Source organism: Oenanthe melanoleuca, chromosome 1A, assembly GCF_029582105.1.
Source record: "Oenanthe melanoleuca isolate GR-GAL-2019-014 chromosome 1A, OMel1.0, whole genome shotgun sequence".
Taxonomy (NCBI): domain Eukaryota; kingdom Metazoa; phylum Chordata; class Aves; order Passeriformes; family Muscicapidae; genus Oenanthe; species Oenanthe melanoleuca.
In genome coordinates, this window is record NC_079334.1 from 13,992,825 (window position 1) to 14,015,991 (window position 23,167).

The 23,167-nt window shown below is 39.6% G+C and overlaps 1 protein-coding gene across 3 annotated transcripts in view; it reads right to left on the minus strand.

The window, feature by feature from the left end:
• Nucleotides 1–23,167, minus strand: part of SOX5 (SRY-box transcription factor 5) — a 608,434-nt gene that overhangs the window by 582,834 nt on the left and 2,433 nt on the right. The window contains exon 1 of one of the 3 annotated variants that reach the window (XM_056508524.1): nucleotides 11,673–12,150. The exons of the other annotated variants lie outside the window; for them this stretch is intronic. The gene's annotated coding sequence lies outside the window, so the exon portion shown is untranslated. Of the gene's footprint in view, nucleotides 1–11,672; nucleotides 12,151–23,167 lie in introns of those variants that run through there. 3 annotated transcript variants of the gene reach the window in all.

Here is a 23,167-nt window from a genome sequence, read left to right on the forward strand (position 1 = left end):
ACCCACAGAAATATAAGGGAAAACAATGAAAATGACCGCACACTAGGGACTGGGTTATAAAAAAGCATTTAACATCAGCCTCATTCTCCTCCCATTGATGTCAGTTATAAAATTCTCTTTGCCTTCCAGGAAGCCAAGAGATGCCACTGTAGATCACTTTTGAAAAAAGCAATCCAAGAGCAGTCCAATGCAAAAAGTAGCAAACTGATGGATTTTTCTTTTCTCTCCTGTTGCTTCTAATTATAGCTTTATTTAACTGTACCCCATCATCTACATTCTGCTTCAGGGAGAGGGTCCCCAGGACGAAATGCAGAGATCAAGGCCCTTTGCAAGTCTGCCAAAATTGATGCTGTCTCTTCAACCCAGCTTCCTCATTTCTCATGGAAGAGTGAATGTGTGCACATGATTTACTTAGTTCATTTAATATTTTACTCCTGTACTGAGGTGTTCTGATTGTCCATACTGAAAAAAAAAATCTAGTTTTTTCCCTTCTCCATTCTGGAACAAACTGTGAGGACACTCCAAGCAGAATCAGTCTGACAGGAAAGTTATCCCTTTATGCATTCATGCTGCATAAAGAATATGTCTACATGGAATGCAAAATTTGGCTTGTTCAACATTTCTGGTTGACCTCTCATCCTCTAAAGCTACAAACCAACAACCCAGCACATGAAACACACAACTCAATGGCATTCTGTAGAAAAATCACCCCCACACACACCACTCTGACATGCTATCTGCCCAGTAGCTCAGGCGTTTTGAATCTCCAAAATTCAAAAGGTGTCACAAAACCATAACAGGGATACCACAAGAACCAAGAAAAATAAAGGCTTTGCAATATGGACGTGGCTCAAAGCATAATGGACCTAGACCAAGCTAGGAAGACAGAGAGCTTTACAAATGAAGCTGTTTCATAGTGTTTTTACCAGCCATTACATCCTCTTCATGACTCTACAACTACATCAAACAAATGGCAGCTCTAAGACACCAAGAGTGTGAAAACATGACATAGACATTTATTCCTATGGAATAGCATTTCAAAAAGGAAGGATTTGGTGGGTGAGAGGGAAGTTACATTTTAAAATGCCACACTAGTGCCCTGACTGTATCCAATTACGAAGAAGATATATAGGTGACAAAGAAACAAATGCAAGAACTTCAAACAGGAATGGAGTAGAAGAAATTAAACCTGAAGTCTAGATCTCCACAACTCCGGAGCTCTGCAGCACTTGAGTCCATCCAGGACCACAGAAGTGCTCGTTAATGAAAGAGAGAAAAAAGATTGCATGTGCCAGTGTCAGTGGATGCTTTCTTAAATAAATAAGTCAAATCCCAGGGGTCAGAAATCCACTGGTAATACTCACATGATTTTACTTGCATTGGTTGAACCACACACCTGCTTTTGCAAGACAAAGATGCTTCTTTCCCTCCAGTAACAGAAGCAGACAAAGGCATGCCTGACTTTGGAAGCTTTTTGAGTATAATTAACAGCAGACATTAAGAACTAGCTCTAAGTCTGCTCTTAATGATGACTTTTAAATTTACTTTCATAAAGCTCATTCAGACAATACAAAGGTTTCTTCCTTAGTTCATGTGTATGCAAAAACAGAAAAAGGCACGAACTTAGAATTCTCCATAACATGAAGAGATCCTGCTGAAGCTGACAGCAATGTGAAATGACATAGGCAGGACTGCCACTAGTCATGGTCTAATCTCTGTAATTAGCCAACTGATCAGAGCATCCTTCACATTGCCCTGCAGTTTGTCAGGGCTTTTCTCTCACACCCACCATAAAAATATGGGAATGAAAATCCCGGACTAACTTTTACCCAGACCAAATCTTTTCCCATACTGACAGCTCAAACTTGTTTTACTCCTCACTAGACCACTGAACTCCTAAAAAATCCAAGAGCTGAAAAAATCTTGTAGTAAATACTTTTAGAATAGACTTCCCTCCTCTTTCTCACTCTTCCTTTCCCTTAAAAACAAGTAGAAGAATGCTTGGAGAAATCATACATTATTTACATGCAGTATTATTTTATGGAGTTTTTCAAAGTGTTAATTGAAAGTTTTAATGCATGTTAATCATCTATCATTTTCATTGGCAATCTCCTCTTTGCCATATGCTTAACTTTTACACCTGTACAGATTGTGCAATCAGTTCTTTTAAACTGTTTTACATTTTCAGTGTAGTATTAGTATTAATATTTAGGAAACAAGCCAGCTGCAACCAAGACTGCCATTGTCACCAGTATATTTACCACATATAATGTCCAGTTCTAAGTGGACTAGAGTAATACATTGTACTGTAGTGGCACTAGTTTTGAAATATTTGAATTAATCTTATTTGTATTAATCAGTACTTAAAGGAGATGCTGGACTGACACCTGTGAAGATCAAAGTACTACAAGGCAGGGCAAGTACAGCACTCACAACATCTGCTTAAGCCTCCCTATATATTGTCCCTATTTTTGTCCCTTGCCTTTTACCCCACTCTCACCCCACATCAACAGGCAACTGATGCAAACTCCAATGGTCATGTCTCAGTTCTGCTCTTTTTAAGTAACATGGAGATTTGTTTCTGAAGAGACTGGGCTGAGGAAGCACAAGCATGCAAGTTATGAGTTCTATTTTTGACTGACTGCAAATATTCTGTGTGAACCAAGTCACCCTCTGCACACATGGCACACATTTAAAATGGACTTACCTACCAGGACTTTCAGCTTTTACCCTCTTCAATAGGACTGTCATCCTCTCTCCTCAGTAAAGAAGCCTGATCTTCAAAGCAGGACTTGTCTCTTCTACATTTTAATCAGCAGTAATATAAAAATAATATTTATCTCTGAGATTTAGCATTAAAATAACAAAGAAATGAATGAATGTAGCTTTAAACTCGCCTCTGCTTTTTCATCCATCACGACAAAATGGTCTAACAGCTGAAACAAATCAGTAAGATCAGAGCAGTACCATTGCTGTAAAACTGGCAAAAATGAGAAGATGGTGAATAGCAAGTTTAGGTTTTTAAACTCAGGGATAAATAACAGGCAGGCTACTGTATATCTTGCTAATTGTCTGAGAATGAGATGCAAGAGAAGTGAAGGAACAGCCTGGCAAGGACTGCAAGCCCCAACAAGACTTCAAGCTTTACCAGCAAACACTGGAAAAAGGGTGGAGGAATTTTGGTGCAATACCTAGGAGAAATTCGTATGCAAACAGAAAGTATTACAGAAAAAACAGCAAAGAAAACTGTTTCAGAATAGACTCACATCAGAGACCTGAAGATCTGAAGCAATAAAACCCAGAATATTGACAATGCCTTGTCCACTGGGAGGTGAAGAGTCCTCCTGGCTGAGCATGGCTGATTTCTGCAGCTCTTGTGAGGAAGGAAACAGGAAAGCAAGAAAGAAGGTTCTCTGCCCTGCCCTCCTGATGATACAAGCAAACACAAGTGGAATGGAGTGGAAGGAGCAGATTTAGAGAGGAATACTCCTTTCAAAGGCACAGTTTTTCAGTCTGTCATAGTGTCTGAGCAATTCACAGTACAGAAACATGTGCAAATTTCTACCTCTTCTTCAATTCAATTTTGGGGATTTCAAATAAAATGTTCAGAAAAATATTCTTCAAAGTTACCTAAGCAAAATGAACAGAAGCGTTACCTTCATTAAATGCAGTTCATAATTCTCAGTACCCCTCTGCTCCCAAATTAGAAAATGGGGGTATGAGAGACACTTTTTCAATTTTTTCCCTTTAGGTATTATGCACCCCATGAAGCACCACAAGGTGAAAGGTCTTCTTTGTGGGAGGAAAACATAACTTAAGTGTCTTTGTGGTCCATTTTAATGGTGTGTTCCAGGAAGTTCCAGGGTTGCAAATATCCATGAACTTTTTCCATTGTCTTGGAATACCTTAAAGCCTCAATGCTTATGATCATATGAAAATCTCAGTTTCTGTTTTATAAAGTGCTGAATTTTAATGTTAAGAGTTAAAGAGCCTGAACTATAAAGACTGAGAGCTAAGGACGTAGCAGCACTGACCTTCTAACACTAGGGATGGACAGAAACACTATGCAGATAATTTTGGACAAAGGACAGAAAGAACACCAAGAGAACAAAGTGTAAAACAATCTCAGCTAGCTGCAAAGTCTAGACTTCCTGTGGTGAACTGAATCAGAAGTAAAATCTATAACCTTTCCAAGTGCAAAATGGAATAACAATACAGTAGGTAACCCAGTAAAATGCTTTAAAATCTACCCAGTCAAACCACTGCTTCTATAGTATAATTATTAATAATGGCAACCCAGTACCTGAGAAGCCTTGAATTGAAACCTGATGTAGAGGTGCTCTTTTAGCCCAGAAAGTACCACGGAGATACAGAAATTAGTTCTCTTTCCATCCCTTGTGCATCCAGCTAATGTAACACACTCATTTTCTATGTACTCTAGTGCCTATTTATACAGCTGTTCATTGAAGAAAAACTGTTTTAAATAGTTTAGAAAGATAAAGATACCTATTTCAAGTATTAAATAAAACTGCTAGGAATTCCTATAAACTTTTCTAAACAGTAGGAAGCAAATTCTTTATTTTCCACATCATAAGCCTAATAACACTAAAAAAAACCCTGCTTTTTGCACTACTTCAAATTTTACAATATGAATTTAGATTGCTGAGAAGAAAAACAGACGAAACAGAACTGCCAAATGCTCTGGAAATCCCAGGGTTGTACACGCAGTGCTAGGGCCTGAACTGGGATGGACTAAAGGGCACATTCTACTCACTTTCCAGAAGTAGCTTCCAGAGTATCAAAAGTGGAAATGAATTTGCACTTGCTCCAATGTAAATTATATACATGACAATAAAAGGCAGAAGTTAGGCTTATATGTAGCATATTCATGAATCTGAAAGGGGTATTTAGATGTCTTGATTTTTTGAGTTTTGTTTATATTTCTATTCTGTTGATTTGTAATGGCAAAAATATGTTCTCACTGGTCCCAAATGTTAATGGCCAAACAGTGAGATGGACCAACAATGCATCATAACCTTGTGGCAGTGACCAAGCTAACAATCTCTGATGCATAGAATAATTTGGGGTTTACATTGAAGCTTTTAGCGTGCATCAAGGAGGAAAGGGTACAGCAGAGAAGTGTCAGAGCTGCAACAAGAGTTGGGGAGGAGAGGTAATATGGGAGGGCAAGGAAGGAAAGCTCAAGATTCAAGGAAGATAATAAGAAAAACTTCCAGCACAGACCTGAGGAATAACCTGGATCTCAGCTTCATATCTTGTGTCTTTCCTTCCTGTCCCCTGTCTCATGTATGCAGCAGCCAAGATGGAAAGGTAGCTTTGCTCCACAGGACATAGAATCACCTGGCAATGCATCTAGTAACATTTGCTCCTAGAGATTACATTCCCTCTACAATGGGAATAGTCTTACTTCACATTATTACACTTAACATACACTATTACTACACTACACAGAGAAGCATACTGCACTCCATCACATCTTACCTAAAAGAAATAATAAATATTTTGTTTCTATGCATCAGACTTAAAAATCTTGAACTGTTAATCTTAATATGTAAGCAAAAGAAACAAGTAACAGCAATGGCGTGCTGCAAAATAAACGTATTTACAAATTTACAATTCTCAGTTCACTTATTAAAAAATTCTCATGAAAAACTGGTCATCTCTTTTGACCAGAAATGCAGTAAAATGTTTGTATTTTGGGTGTTATTCTACTGAGAGATCAAGAAACAGTTCTGGAGCAAAGGACAGTATGTTTGCACTTTGCCTGGGCCACAGCAAAATTCTTGCTAACTCTCTACTGTATCCTCAGGGCATGCTGTATGTATACTGCCTAAAGGCAGCATTGAAGACCTAGTGGAAAAAAAGTAAATATAAATAATCCTTAGGATTTAAAATCCATTTTATACCCATTATTTTCCTCCTGACTGTACTTTGCCAAAACATTATCCTGTATTAAATCTTATGATGGGAAAAAAAAACATTTCGATCTTATGTGATATCAGGACTTTTTGAAGTGTTTTGATAAGCACTGGCTTTTAATCAAGTATTACATTTTCAAAGAATGTGACGTAGTAAGTCATTTATATCCCTTGTGTATAGAGTGTATATTTAGTCTCAAAGCACCACTTCTGCCCAGTGTGAGCCAGGCTCCTGAGACAAGGACATCACTATCCCAACAGCTTTTTTTGTAACCTGTGAAACGTTGTAGCACTTCCCCCAAAAACGAAATGGATGAAAGGCTGACATTATGCATGTCTTCCTGAACACACAAAAGGGCAGCTCCCTAAGTGAAATGGATCTGCAAAGGATGCCACAGCATCCTGGATTTTGCCCATCTGGTGTTTTCATGTGCAAGCTCCGGCAACTAGAAATATTATCATGGTCCCCAAAGTGAAAGATGTTTCACAAAAGCGATCCCTTAACCAATTCTGTGCAAGGAAGGTAATCCTCACACCTCCCTGTCTTCCCTCTACTGCAATTTGGCCCGTAAAGAAATCCCATTTTCTTGCAAGAGAAGCATTTCCAACAGGAATATTGTCTACTGGCAGTGGTGGGGTGCTGAAGGAGTAAATCTAGATAGACAACTCCTACAGAGGAATATAAGGAGCACTATTTCCCATGGGGAAATTAAGGCAGAGATATAAGGAACTTGTCTGGGCCACTCTGTGGATCAGTGCAAAGCCAAGATCAGACTCATCACCATGACGTACTGGCAGCTGAGAAAAAGAAAATAGAAGAACTGCAGTGCTTTGGATGGCAGGAAGAGAATTAATTTTCTGATGTGGTGTTTTGTTGACTTTTTGTCCTGTCATGTACAGCAGAAATAATGTTCGTAGGATTAGAGTAAACTTACAGCAAAAGACTCTTATGATTATTAAGCATCTCAGCTTCAGTTTGATGTTTTATCACCTGCCAACCTTGCACATCAAAAATGATTTTGTGTGTATTTGAAAGGCAAAATTTACAAAATAGCCCAGAATTTAAAACACTTCTTAAACATGTAAGAAAAGTAAGTTTAAAATGTCATTGAAGCTACAAAGAGGAAAAAACTGTCCATTGCTCTTATGCAATAATTAATTTTTATCAGGTCCTTATTATGCATTAGTTCTTATAGAGCAACAAAACATAACTGCATGCTATTGTTTAAGCAATTGCTGCATTCGTCAGAATGGTAAGGGCTGGAAATAAATGTAAAGGATAATACACAAAATGTAGCTAAATGTATTCTATATTATGGATACATAATACAGAATGCAAATTATTCTGACTAAGCACTCACAGGAGACAGTCTTTAGGGTGCATGCTGTGAATGTATATTATGAATAATGCATAAAACTTGGCTAAATCTTAACGAGTCCATTGATATCCTATGGGGTCCACAGGAGCCTTAGATCCCAAAGCATGTCAGTTGCATATTACTATCCCCCCCACTTCATTAAAAATACTTTCTTAAAACAAAGGAAATTAAAGCAAAAAAGAAAAAGCCCTTAGTTCTGAGTTAACTCCCGTATGATGGCAAATGCAGAATCACAAACCGACTTCCTTCGCTCTGTTGTGCCTCAATGTTCCACATTAAACCAAGGCACTATATGGCCTTTCTGCAGGGCTGCATCAGGTGTGGGGCAGAAGATATTCCTAATTCCCAAATTAATACACTCAAGGGCTTCTCCACACAAAAAGAAAGAGGATAAAAGGTGATAAGAACCCCTATTATATTTTTTCTCCATTCTCCTTCCCTAATTCCCAGATTCTTTAAGACAAATAATTAATGCAGAAGGAGATGGCAGACAATATAGGGGGAAAAGATATCCCATTTACTAGTTAGAGCTACTCCAAAGCAGGAAGTTCACGTGCTCAAGGACATTGGCAATGGGGACAGTCATGAGGAAAAAGAACTTTACTAAAGAGAAGTGCATGCTATTTACAGTTTCTAAGTACACAAACACGGTAAGGAAAAAATTTCCACCTCCTGAGTGAAACAGTAAAGTTGTACCATTTGATTTGAGTGTACGAGTATTTTTTTCTATAGGAAAAAAAAAGTCTTGGCATCAAGCCCTAGTTCCACTCAGAAGTGTAAGGATAGTTTTTGTGTGTCATGTGCTTGGAAATAAATGAGTGGATTTTTCCTATAGCTTAAGTACGAAGAAAAATAGCTGTTGTATAACTGATTAAATTCTTGTTTATTTAGGGTTACGAGTCTTCAAATTTATCAAAATGTTAATTAATTAATTATTGCAAAACCTATGAGGGATGGTTAAGTCTGTACATCCTTAAACACGAGAAAACCAAGGAACAAAAGGTCAAGAGACTTCCCCAGCACGGAAGAGAGTATGGAAGAAGCAGAGTGTTACTGTGCTCATGCTCTCTGTGTCATGCCCTACTCTCACCCCTGCACTTGGTTAGGCCAGTGCTGCTCTCCTTAAGGACCACTTGGGTGCTCAGCCAGGCGACTTGGGCAAGACCAGTACAACAGCACCTGTACAGGGCTCAAACCACTGGAATAGATCTCACCCTGCCTGGCCTGGCTCTGCCCTCTCTATTCCCATGGCACTGAAGGCAGCACACACACACTCATGTATCACTCAAGTACTCACTGAACATCCAGCATGGACAGTCTGTGGACTGGCCAAGGCAGACCTGCATCTGGGACTGGGCAAGATTCTTGTTCTCTCCCTTATGCTCAGTTAGACCCCAGATGTCTCCACTCACGGGGGCTGGCACATCAGGTAAGCACCTTTCACCCCACCCAAATTTCAGCACCTAAACCTGCCAGCCTAGGGCAACAAGAACCCTGGGAATCCCTTTCCTCCAGAGACTGACATAGAATGCCTTCTGTCCCAGGAATTGCCCTCCTGCCCAAAGCAGGCATCAGTGAGAGAAGAAAGAGGCACAGTTCAGGACAAATTTGACATAACCGAGTTTTGCAAAAAAGAGAAGGAAAAAATAACAACTGCCAGGAAATTCAGAAACACTAGTGTTTTGTAGGTTTTGTTAAAACCTTCCTTCTCCTCCCACATGTGCTTTCAATGGAAAATCAATACCAAGAAGAGAGAAACTGTCTGGGTGTTCAACAAGCATTTTTGACCACAAAAAATTAAGTTTAATCCAGCTTTTGTTTTCCTTGTTCCAACTTTTTGCAACAACAACAAAAAATCCAAACATTATTTTTTTACATGAAAAGATTAAACAGAAAGATCCTTGAGGAAAGTAACTGATGGAAACAGTTCCACTGGACCTACTGCAGAATATGGCATGAAACATGCATGGAGAGAGCAGGTGTGCTTATCCTTGAGTATAGCTGCCTGTGTATTTAAGCATGAATACACAATCTCGTTTTACACCATAACAATATCCTTTTCTTTTGATGAAATGTAAATTTTTGTGCAGTTATAAAATGTATCAAGCTTTCTTCTTGTCAAGATGAAAATTTGGTCCCAGTATGAAAACACATCTCTTTACACACAGATGTATATATTCCAACCAAAAGCAAGGGCCAGAATTTCACAGGAACAATACTGTCAAAGTATTTTACCTTTGCAACCCATCCTGCTACTATTTATACTTACTGCTACAGATATCAGCAATTGTTTCCTTGCCTCCGCACCCCTCCTGGACGCCATGGGCATAACAGAGAACAGAGTCTCTTGGTAGCATTTTCATTCCCAGCAGGAAGCTCAAGCGTTTGTGATATCCATTTTGATACAAAACCTAAATTAGGCCTCTGGAAATAGGTAATGCATAAAAAGAAGCATTTTTGTGCCATAAGATTATTATTATAGGTTACTGTTAACCCTTGGGAGATGGAGGTGAGTCCTGCATCTCCCCGCTGGGTCGAATATTTGCTGAGAAATCACAAGCACTACCTAAGCAGATATTTCAGGTGTGCTTCATGCTAAAGAGAATGATCCTGTTGACCCATCATATTCTGATAGCCAGTTTGAGAGAAAAGCATTGTGAGTTAAACAAAAAGGATCAGCACAGCATGCACATACTGCAACACTCTTTGCCAAGAGAAGATTTAAAAGAGACTGGATACAAGGACAACCATGGAATTACAAATGAAGAGTTCAAACAAACAAAAAAACACCATATTTGGGAGCTACCCGAGGCACATTTTGCCTCTTGGCTCCCTAAAATTCTTCCTCATGGCAAAGTTTCCACTGGGTCACAATCTAGTTTTAAAAAGGAAAATATAAATCTGAACCTTTAAATATTTTGTAGTTTTCAAGTTTCAAATCACTGCAAATTAAAGTTTCAGGGCTGGAAGTCTGTGTGACTTATCCCACCTTCACAACTGCTAATCATAAAACTACACAAACTATAAACTAACTTTTTTTCTTCAGAATCACCATCATTCCTGAAGTTTGGAGAACTGGTCAGTAATCTGGATTCAGTGAACCAGGCTATTTTGCACTAAAGCTACACCATCTCCTGTTATGATACATGTTGGCCTAGCATTACTCATTTCTTGACTTATTCCCTTAGCAAAATGATCCAAATGAAATTCAGTCTGTATCTGCCTACACTGTTAATTCAAGTTCAGCTTAGTCTAAGCATTTCTCTTTCCTTCAGACATGCAGACTTCAAAGGGCTATAAACTGTGATCTTAAATGCAAAAACAACTGCGTGTCAGTAAGTTTTCACTAAATACAAATAAATATTTTAGTAAACTATGGTTGCTGCTTGTTAAGCCTGGGAAAAATGGAGCCTTGCTGTAACCTAGAAGACAAATTGCAACTCAGAGCCTCACATATCCTCCCATTTAAATTCCCGTGCCTTGTATACCTGCAGGAATAACACAGGAGAAGCATTCCAATAACTTCATGTAGTAGCCAGGCAGGCTGGGGTTCTCCTAATAAATTTAAGCTTTTATAGCTCCTTCACTCCAAAAGCCACATTCTCAGCAATTCCTACACATTGAAGGCAAAGTCCTGAGGAAGCAGTGTTATTTCACAGACCATTCTGACTGGTGACCAGAGCATACAAATCTTTCCACCCCTATGTGTGTAAACATTCATAAAAATATCCTCCTATCAACAGAACAGTCTGCATGAGCTACAGCTCAATACGAAGAACAATAAGCTTTCTGTTTGGCCTAGAGATTTTCCAACAGCCATGGAAAGGCACAGGGAGGAAGCCAGAAGTCCTAGCTTCTCCTTTTCCACTTTACCATTAGGTTTGGCATAGCTTTTCCTAGACAGCCCTCTTTGCTCTAGCAGCTCTGACATCTGTGCATTGCATTTGCCCTGTTGTGCAAGCAGGACTATTTCCTCAGAGATAAACAGAGATCACCAAGCCCACAATGCCTGACACAAACAGAGCTCAGATCCAAGCTTCCTGGGGTAGCCTAGACCCATTCTTTTCATTTGCAAATGTAAAGCAAACTTGGCAAGACCCAAATGGGAAAAGAAGGAAATTATCTTAATAAAAAAATGGGAACAAAAATCTCCCTCCCTCTCACAAGCCACGCTTTTTTGAACAGCTATTTGAATCATCCCGGCTTACAGACAGTCCGACTTCTTCAGCAATGGAAAAGCAATACAATCATCCTGTCATTTGATCCCCCCCACACATTCTGTAATTTAACAAGAGCAGGCTCCTCACTGGGTTCTCAGACAGAAGTTTGCCCACATGCCTTTTAAAGTACGTACCTGATTTTGCCGTTGACTGCTACACTCCTTTTGCAGCTGCATTCCTAGAAAAAAGCTTCTATACCCACTTTCCCCTGTCATTTCTACAGCCTGCTCAGAGATGGATTCATCGCCGGATTTCGGCAGTTACAATTCTTCCTCAATTGATGCTTTCTTTCATTTATTCTGAAGTTTCCAATGTAAAACAAACAGGAATACCAGCTGTCTAAAATTATTACTATCCCACTGTCCTCCAATGCAACATTAACAAGAGGCAATATTCTCCAAAGCTATGAAGCTTTGCCCTAAATTACGTTGCAGTTACTGCCCTGAGCTTACATATTTTTCAACAGGAAGGGTCCCAGGGATCTCTCTCTCTGCTCTGACTGCATTTACTGCTTTAAAATATTCTTAACCCAGACACTGAAGTGCCAGCCTAGCAGCCCTTCATGCTAATCCTAGCCTGGGTGACTGTTCTTAAGGGAAAGCATTCAAAAATTGTAGCAGTGCATCAACTTTGACCCTTTTCACTTAAAACATGAGACTTCTTTTTTTCAGGGGAAAAAAATTAGATTCCAGAGGGAATCACTGAACTCTGACCTGCTTAAAATTAGTTTTGTTTTAGTGCCTGTGTGGTGACTCAACAGGCCAATTTTCCAGACACTTAAGACTTCTCTGCTCCTGAAGATTCCAGTTCAAGTCCTGGACTCACTGCCTGGGGTCAGATCAGAACACTTTGTTCCAAGGCTTCAAGCAGTGAATTCTCAGATCTCCGTACCCTTGCCAGATGCTGGTATGCTTGGTAATAAGTAGGGCTGCAACCAAGCTAATTATGTTTTCTAAAAAAATCTGTGAAGAGTTTTGCTTGCAATACATCTGTTAGACCAAAAGAATTTCCCTTCAGAATTCAGCAGTCAAGAAATGTTTATATGGCTCTGATAAACAATTCATGATAAGCTGGATTCTTTTGTGGGGGAGGGGGAAGACATGTACTTTGGTCTTAACAGAGCAGCAAATAATACTCATATAGGGTCTGGCTGAGTGTATCCATCTCACTGGGAATAACTGATTTCATTTTTTCTAATCTGTCACAGGCATTACAAACACTGAATGAGTCACCATAGACTCCTATGCTGCAAAAAATAGCATCACAACACTTCATTTGCTCTTCAACAGTACTTCAAGTGTAGTGTCTGGTATCAAAAGCCTTGTCAGTTAACAAATTTTAAAATCCCAGGAAATGACAATCCAACACAATCTCTGAAAAAAATGCCTCCTGCAGAAGTTTAACACCACCCAGCAAAGCAAAGCTCATCTAGGAGCAGTAAATTTCCTCAATCTCAACAGAATTTTTCAATTTAGTCTTATTATTAATGCTCTAGCATATACTTCCTATCTTTCATCAAAGGACCCCAAATGATTTACCAAACAGCCTCAGAAATCTCCTGTAAGGCGAGTGAGCACTATTATCTCCATTTATAAGTACTGAGAAATTAAAGCAAAAAAAATGTTAGAAACTTTGGCCATGAGGCAAGAGCCAGACTCAGAGACAGAACCTGAGTGCTGGTCCATATTAAATGGCATCTGTTACATTTCCATCCCTGTTTCGCAGTGATTATGGGAAGAAAAGTTCTGCCAATGCCTGTAATCACTTATTTGACAGCTGCTAACCCAAGAACACAAAGGCAATTTATACACCATGCCCTAATCTGTCTGCATTTGATCATGTATGAACACAGGACTAGTACTTGCTCCAATGTAATTCTGTGTTTTTCCAAGTAAGAATATAGCTTTCTTCCTTTTTCAGAGAGAAAACAAGGCACTAAAAGACAGAGTTTTAACACACAGTCATCAATATGCTCTTCTTACAAATACAAATGTAAAACAGTAATAACACAAACAATGATGCACACGGCACTGTATTAACAGCATGACAGTCCTCTACCCAGAAAGCCCTCCTTCAACCTACACAAGACATCTCCCAGGACAGACAGGCCTGGTCTTAAACCCCTCCACAATTCTAACCTCAAGATCTGCCTGGCCCTGGTGATCAGAGTTGGTGATCACATGACCTTAAAAATACACCCAATGAAGAGAAAAGTTTTGAACCTGCTCCACTAGAAGCCAAGCTGCTGAGCTATAGCAAACAGGGCAAACAGCAGTGTCAAATGTAAAGAAGTAACTCATGCATGGTAGTCCCTGTCTGATGGCCAATGGTGGTTTCTCTGCCTGAGAGGACCTCCAAAAGAACCATCACAGCAACGTCACCAATGAACTTAGTCTCACAAATTTCCACCATGCCTTCTCCGAGGAGAACTGTCACTGGATTGAATCAATGCTAGCTAACTAGGTTATTCATCACCCGCAAAAAAAATGATGCTGCTCAGAGTTTTTCGGATACAATGGTGAAGTGAAGAAGGCTTTCTTCACCACCTACACAGCCTGGGCTCAATTCTGCAAAATAAATTTGAGCCGCAGTCAGACTCAATGTCAGACTTCTGCCAGCTGAGCTCCCTCTCACTTCCTCAGTTTCAGGTCATCTGAATACCTTGACAACCTGTGAGGATAAATCAAGCACAGAAGGTGTTTAGGAACTAAACACACATGTCAGGTGTTTCTACAAAACCTACACAAAGTTATATCGAAGCATCCCAAATTCCAAATCCTTAACAAATATATCACACATTTTGGAAACAGTGGGCAAGGACTTGAAACACAGCCTCGTTGGTTTTAAAAAATGAAAGGAGACAGAGTAAAGCTGGAAGGAAAGCAGGAGAAAATGCACATTTTTTGCTCTGGAGGACAGATCTGTTGCATGAAGCTTATCTTCACTGGGTAGACTCTTTGAACAGCTCTAATCTTAAAGCATATTAAACAACATATTAATACATGCAGTCACTGATCTGTTGATTCCCATGCCAGAAAAGGACTGCTGGGACTCGCTGGTCAGGTCTCCTGCCTGATGGAAGGACCTCAACCAGCAATTCCCTCTAACCCGTGGTACAGCAAAAACCAGGGTCCAGGAACAGACCCTGTTGGCCCTCATCTTGCATTGAGAGCATTAGTAACTGAATGTTCCTTCTTCTCATCTGTCCATCTTCCCTCAGCCACACCAGCTTGGGACCAATGTGCCCACAGACCAGTGAAGAGATCCATGGCCATAAACCATTCCCACAGCCAACATCTTGTTGTGTCACCAGATCCATCCCACTGTCTGTTACATGAAAACTGTTCATGTCATTCATACTTTTTAAGAAATAATTTACTTGGGCTCTTTGATCTTCCACAGCACCAGTAAAATTAAAGCTCCCATTCAGCAAAGAGCTTGAAGCATTTACCAGATTTTAAGCACCAAAGGAGACCTGCTGGCTGCTGTGGGACTAAAGTGCTTAAAGCCAGGCACATTTGGAACCATGTCAGGGCCAAAATCCTTGCATAGCCATTCAAAATGCATCCAAGGCTTGCGCTTTGCTTCTGGAAACTTTATTCTCACTTTACATATAGTCAAAACCTGACAAGAGCTCACTGTCGGATTATGCAGGAAATCTGCAAGTTTCACCAAGGTGTGATCTTATGCTTTTTCACACATTATTGTATCATGCTGCGCCAGAACACTAACGTATGCACAGTTCTAAAATAACTTGCATTATTACAGCCCAGCACGGCAAATGGCACTGAGAAGCCAACACACAGACCTCCAGAGACTTGCTCCTCAGCGACTTGCAAACTGATAAGGGGTCACAATTCCTTTCTTATGGCGGGGGGGGGGGGGGAAGGGGGGGGTTAAAAAAGGAAGGAAAAAAGGAGAAACAACCCAGACCAAACTCAGCATTTCAAAACCTTTTCCCCCATTTCTCTCTCTTTCAAATGGAACTGTCAATTTTCATATTTATCTTTGGTCATGTCAGGGTAGGAAAATGGGATTTAATAACATTTAACTGACTTGCTATCAAGAAGGAAACATATTTTTCCTCTTTCAGTTTTGAAACTAACACTTTATCTTTTTTTTGTGGTGGCCTACTTTCTTTTAAGTTGCTTTTCAATTATTTATGAAAATGCAATAATGCATTACTTTGCTGTGCAAATGTTTAGAAGAAGGAGATAGTGTCTTTCAAGTGAAAAAAAAAACCCATACATGGCCATACAGAGGTTTATTTACAAGTGCATTGCAGGTGACACTTTATAAAAAACAATATGCTTTCATTTGCATTTTCTTTACACTGTGTTTTTGAGTCAATACAAAGAAGTCCACAGCTCCACAGAAACACCCCACTCATTGCTTTCCTGAGCTGGAGCTGTAGCAAACAAAAGCTCTACATGGGAAACTGTACAAGAGGCTGAATCAAAGCCTATTAGGACACTGAAAAGACTCCATGTTTTCCGAACAGCCTAAGAGAAGGCAAAACCTTGTCCTGCTAAATGAAGGAAACTAATAGCAAAACACTCAACAGTTCAGTCAGATTTTTTTTTAAGTGTTTTGCTACTTTTTTACTTGAAACATCTGGATTTGGAAAGAGCTGTGTTCCAAGCCCACTGAACACTGACAGCTGAACTTCTTTCTGCACTTTTTGAAATCTCACGTGGATGCACACTCAACAGGCCAACCACAGGCCCACCACCTCAAGGTTTTAGCATCAATAGACTAAAACAAATAGCAAATTCTGCCTTGACAGCAGAGGTATAAAACCAGGCCCTCCCATCTCTCAGGCTCTGCGCTCACATGCACAGTTTTGGCCTTATAAGGTGACTTGTCCCTATCACTAGGATCAATGGGAAGATGAAAGTTCTTTCTCTGTTGAAATGCAGGAAACTTCATTAACAGAGGGAGCCATGAAGGATCAGATTCACGAAGATTTTACTGATCTGGTATATCAAACCAGGGGAAAAAGACCAGAAAGTATTATAAAATGAAATTACGTTCTTATCAAGAATGTAACACAAACTGAAATGTAATCAGAGAAATGCAACCTACCAAAACAACCCTAACAATCCCTAAAATAACCTTAACTAAATAACTCTAAAAAAACATCCATCCTGAAGGTTTTCAAGCTCAACTATACAAAACCATGACTGTCTGAGTCTACTCCTGGCACTGACCTGCTCATGCAGGTGGCCTCTCGTGGTCCCACCTGATCAACATCCCTAGTGATACGAAAGAAAATAAAACTGCAGAAGGACTTAGAAAACCCAATCTCTGCTACTATTATTAAAAATTTAGAATGTCCTCAGTATCACTCATTAAAGCATTAAAACTGGAATCCATGTAAATCCTGCAGTCACTGGAGGTCCTGGAAGACACCTCTCACACTCACTTGTCACAGTCCCTGAAGGTTTTTCAGAACAATGTTTAACAACACAGGTAACTCGGGAAATGAACTTTTTTCTTTTCCCCTTTGTTAGAATGACTTAGGCACCTAAATCACCCTGAAGGTCAGTGGGTCAGTGTATCCATGGTCTTCAAAAATGGGACTTAGGTGCATTGGAATCTCATTTATCTAACTAACATCACACTTGTGTAAACTCATGTTTTGCTTAATTTAAAGGAACTAAGACACATTTTTAAAGCTAAGCCTGTACTTAAATCTAGTACTTAAACAGTGCCATAAAGCACACCTCTATAACTCACACTCAGGTATTGAGATAAAAATAATTACAGAACACTCTGCAGTAATACAAGTACATATTTTTCTTTTTCTTATATGTAAAATGATAGAATTTAAAACTTAGTAAACCAAAAAGAAAAACCACACATTCTTAAAACCTTTTACTAAAGTGCAACAGCATTTTTCTTCCATCTTGCCTCTTACAGCCACTTTTTTATGTTGTGCTTGCATGCATGGCAGAGGTACTTGGGTATGCAACTACTGCTGCTATTCACATCATGGGATCCACGCCTGTACCTCCAATATTCTTTCAGGATTAGAACCTGTTGGTTTCTCCATTTTCTACCCCATTTCAACCTGTTACTTCTCACTAGGAGTTACTTCCAATGCTAGCACATTGGATGAGTTATTAAAAGAACAGTGGAACATCTGTAGAAGGTGCAAGAAGGTGCTTCCCTCCCCTCCATTTCTCCTCATGAAAACACACTCACTGCTCTCATTCAAAGACCATGTCTTACACAGAACAAGATACTGGTCTAATGGCATTTTGTGACTGGGATAGAAGGCAAGTACCTATTTGAAGTACCCAGGCAGACATTTTAAATGTGTTGGGCATCTACTGGACACATGCTTGGAGAAACCCCTCCACACGTTTTACTGAGGGGGCCTCAAGTGGGTGTAAACCTGATCCAATCCTCAGTCCTGCTTTCAGGGACTGGCCACAGAACACATCACTGCACACTTCTACAGGGCTGCTTTCCTCCACGGCACTTCACTGGCAAAAAGAGGCCTTCAACTTCCAGAACTGTCAATTGTCTTTCAGAAGCACTAAACTCACACATACATTTGTACATATTCATCAGCATTTACTCATTTGTAGCCTCTCATGAGAATTAATATTATGCCTCTACAGTGGCAAAACTTCCATCATCCTGTGCAAACTGCTATTTACCTACGGCAACCCTGTTTATGGGAATGCCTCATTACATATAATTTCAGGTTTCAATTGGAAACTGTTTTACAGAACTGACAAGCACTTCACTATTTCTATCCCAACCCTGTCTTTTTTTGCCTACAGGAGGCTCAAAGCTGATCTCAGCAACAAGTTCCACCAAGAACTCAATGCTCACCCTACTTGTGCACACACTGACTTAGCAATCTGTGTGTGACTTCCAAACCTGAACTAATTAATTGTCCTGTATTTGTAAATCTCAACCACAGCGTGTTTAACACACCATGGTGCCACTAAACAAATCCATGTTCCCGGGAATCAGAACAAATCACTCGGTTTCCTCAGAATCATTCTGTCCTGCTCCTGGCAGCTGCCTGCATACAATTATAGTTATAAAATCAATCAGGAGCACAGAAAAGAGCACAGTATCTCCTACTAAGCACAGAGAGTGCTACAACAGCTGCTTTTCCCTTGGTGCCTCAATGTCCCCAGGCTCCTTCCAGAGTCAGTGGAGGAGACTCTACCAGTGTGTGATTTGGTGAAATAATCACTGCTACAGAATAGGTGCTTTCTCTGTTTCAGTAAAAAATTCTTTAATACAGAAGTCAGTATCTGGCTTTAATTCAATCTGCCCTGAAATTACTTGAAAATCATTCATTTTCTATCATTTTATAATTCTCTTCTCTAACGGTTTCTGAATCTTTTTCAGTATAAACCTGGTCTATTAGGACTAATCTCCTGCTAGAAGGTCAGTTGTAACATTAAAATGGTGTTCCCAGCTAAGAAAAGCAACACTTCTATTCACTGGCTAAAGACACTGACTTAGACATATAATAGGCATTTTGCTTTCATTTTTTAAAAATGGACTGTAAAATTAACTTCTAGATCCTTATTAATTAAATATTTAATTGGTTAGCTGAGGATCACAAGTGTGTCCCCCAGCCTTTTGCATTACTCTGAAAGCTTACTCATACACAAGGATTTTATAGCAGTATGAAAGGTAGACCGCATAGTCCTAGTTTAAAAATTGAACCAGTTTAATTAACTGTATCTTTAGACTGACTGCTACAAACTGCAATATGGCGCTCAGTTTTAAACCTGTTTTGTTCACTTACTCCCTGTAGAAACTGATGATACTGCAAGCCATATCTACATCTCTTTCGAAGCTTCTGAGCAGCACGCGCTTAACTGAATTTTGTCCCCTCTCCTCCAAAACGTGGGCAAAGTAACTTAAAGGAGGAGGCACTCAGCTATGAGCTGGCAATTTCGCCCTATCCCATCAGCTCTTTGCTGTCCTAGCCATCCTTCTAACCTGCTTAACCCAAAAGACAGTGCTGAGAATCTGGGTTAGAATCAAATTAAATTAAATTAAGTACAACAACATCATTGCCACTAAAAGCAGTTAATTACAATTTAAGTAATACTCCAGTTATGCCTTACACATCCCACTAGGTTTGGACTGGTAAAGCCAAGTTCTGTGTACACAGGGCAAATCTAAGCCTGCTGAATTAGACATGAGCATTCCTAAAACCTTTCAGACTCATTTCAAGTAAAAACTGGATTACCTTTCTAGGCACCAGGAGACAACAGTAGATATCACTCCTCTACAAGATGCGGTCTTATTAGGCTCCTCTTCTGTAAAACTCTGCTCCTTGCAGAAGCTACAAAATGTCATCAAATTTCACTGGCTCATTAAGCCTGCTCAGTTTCTCTCAGGACATTCTCACAAACTAAAACAGATTTGTCTAAGTGTTAAGTGTCCTTTCTCAGACCAGTGCAGCATTAATACAGTATTGACTTTCCCATGTATTTTAACTATAAACACTTAAAGGATCAAATACTAGTACAAAAATATATAATTTAAATAGTGGGAGGATTTTTCCTTGAGATTTTGCAGTAGTGAAGAATACTATCCTTGTAAAACAACTCTGACCTGTACTTTTCAGGCAATTAATTTCCTTGAAATATAGACAAATACTTTATTCTTCAACCAATAATGACAGAATACACTTTAGTTTTGTCACCAGGATTTCTTTTTATTTAAAAGAACAACAGGAAATGGGGATGGGGGGAAGAGTTCCATTAAATAACAATTCACTGAAAGGTCTTTTAGCTGGCAATTGTCAGCACAGCTCAGGGCCAATGGATCAAATTTAACTACCAAAAGTGCTGATGGTTGTGAGTCTTCACAGTAGGGGCTGGTGCTCTGGGCCACTCAAGTTCAATTTTTGGTGTTACCTCAGGATGTAGGAACTGGGATCTTGGTGAGCAAAGATTTGCTCTGTATTTGACACACTGGGAAAAGTGGTGTTCTTAAAATCACTAGCCTCCCAAACAGCTAGTAAGCCAGCAGGAGGTTAGTAGGAAGAGAAAGTAATTGTCCTTTGTGCCTCCGAAAATAACCAATATTAAAAGATCTTCTTATGTATTACCTGCATTTCAACCTACGCTTGCAGCTCAAAGGAAAAGAAAGACGCTGGAGGAGACAAAAAATACAGCTGTCAAAAATATTATAGGAGACCCTCCTCAGGCTGTCATGAAGTATATGGTCTCCTCACCCAGAAACCTGCAGGCAGAAAGGATGAGTGCTCGATAAGCAATAAAAAACTTGTTCAGACAATGTACTTTACATACACAGAGTGTACTGTGCATCTCCCTGTGCATTCACCACATGCTTGAAGAGTCCAGAGACCTGGGGAAAGCCACTGCAAGGGTGATCCTCAGACACTTATCCAGGATCTCCATAGAGCAGCCAGCACCTTGTGACTCCACTGTATGTAAGTCACTGGAAATCCAATTTACATATGCAGCCTTCACTCTCCACACAGTGCCCAAAGAAAGTGGAAGTGCAGTACAACCAGGAGCAGAATACAAGCCCAGTGCTCTGATCTTGACCCGAATCTGTTAGCAAATTTCACAAAATGAAGCAGATGTGGCTGCCAATTTCCCTAGTCCTATTCTATAGTAACAAAACTGAAAGGAAATTTACTCTGGGTCTGGGCACCACGTGAAAAAGCAACAAAACTCTCCAAAGCCCCCAGTGCTTCACAGCTGCTGGAAAAGAGCTCACTCTTGATTAAAGCCTCAATTCAAATGCTGTCTAAACCACATTTGAGTCTGAACTTTACTACATAATATATCCTAAATGAAGAACTGAACTATAGCTAACATCTTAAAGATATGGAGAATATAAGCAAAACAGATTACAAAACCCCCTAAACTTACAGTACAGATTTAAAGGCTTTACAAGGGCCATTTCAGTAGGGTCCAGATACCCACTAGCTCACCAGCAAGATTCCCACTGCGTTCTGTATGAGCACAGCTCTGGCTGATTAGGGAACATGTGAGGATCCTCAAGTTGAAAACAGGAAAAAGAAAACTTCTTTGCTAACAGGAAAAAAAATCCTTTTAATAATACTAATCTATTTATAATGGTTAAAAATATTACAGCTTACAACAGCATCAGAGCAGTGCTTTGGAAATATTTTAGCATACTGCTGTATTTTAAGTTCATTTATTTTCTCCTAAATGCTGCAGTTCTTATTTTTCAACAACGATCTGTTTTTTTGGTGTATCATATGCCAACATCAGAGTGTTTTATCTCAGGGTAAGTAGGAACTGCAGGCAAAAACAAAGCCCCTGCACACACGCTGCTGTACAGCAGCACTGCCAGCGATGCTAAATCCCAGTCTCCTCCCGTGCTTTATGCAGTGAGAGCTCTGCCACTTACAAACCTTCCTGGAACGCGACACTGTGTTTTTACAATGAGTAACAGAAAACTGCTGGGTTTCTTCATCCTGAGCATTAAGGAACTATCCCATTGTAAACAATAGGGCTGACAGTTTAATGATATTTCTCAACCTAACTGATTCTAGCAAGCAGCATGTACGATAAGACTGCAGGAAAACGTGTTTAAGCACTTTTATGTTTTCTCAGCACAGGGTACCTTACCATTTCAAAATTCATCTGCAAGCCACCTGTAAACTTCAGTAGAAAACTGTTAAGCTCTCTATTAAGTCTCACCTGGGCCTATAAGATCATGATAATAGGATGGTCACAGTCCCTAAGAGCCTTTACAGCTGTAGCTCCCAGACTTACAGACAAAATCCATAGACTCTTATTTTTTGTTTCTAAAAAGCACATATGAGCTTCCATTGCTTACAAAAAACTTATGCTAGGCTAAATTAAATACATGTGCACCCACATGTTAACTGAATTAACTTGAAACCATGAATACATCTCAAATGTCCATCTGTTTACACAAGCCACTTGCAGCTTTCAAGTCTTGTACTCCTTATAGTGTAACTCTCAACCAAAGCAGTCTAAGTGCAAGCAGAAAGCTCCTCTGTGAGATTTCCATGCATAATTACCGTGTGTTTATTGGGTTTTAATGTTCAAATCATGTCAGAATAGACATGCTATCCATTTGCACGATGTAATACAACCATGCCAGCCCCTCCCTCTTCAGCTGCAGAAGCCTTGTAAAACAAAGCTGGCTCTAACCTGGACAGATATTATAGCTAAATCTAAAATAACTCCCTTTGTAGTTCCAGTCTGATAGCTGCAAATGGTATAGCTTGCAGGACAAAGAATTAATTTCTGAGGCAATTATGTATCTTCCAGGTCCGGGAAGGATAAAGAGCAGCAGATATAAGTAGCTGTTTTCAGGTAACTTTCAGGTGATAAAATACTTTGATGAAAATCTTTGTACTAGCTCTTCATAAGAAGTCGCCTTTTAATCTGAGCGGCTTGCTTCAGTAAGGCTGCACACAGCTAGCTGTATTTTTTACTAGAAGATGAAAGCCAGGACACATTCTACAGCTGGAATCAAACTTCCTTTCCTAATCTGAACTAAACTTAATATTTCACTCTTTGGCAGAGATGGAGTGAAATGTAGCTCTATTATAAATTAAAAAATCAACCAGAAACATTTTCTCTCTAATTTTAGGATATTGCTGGCT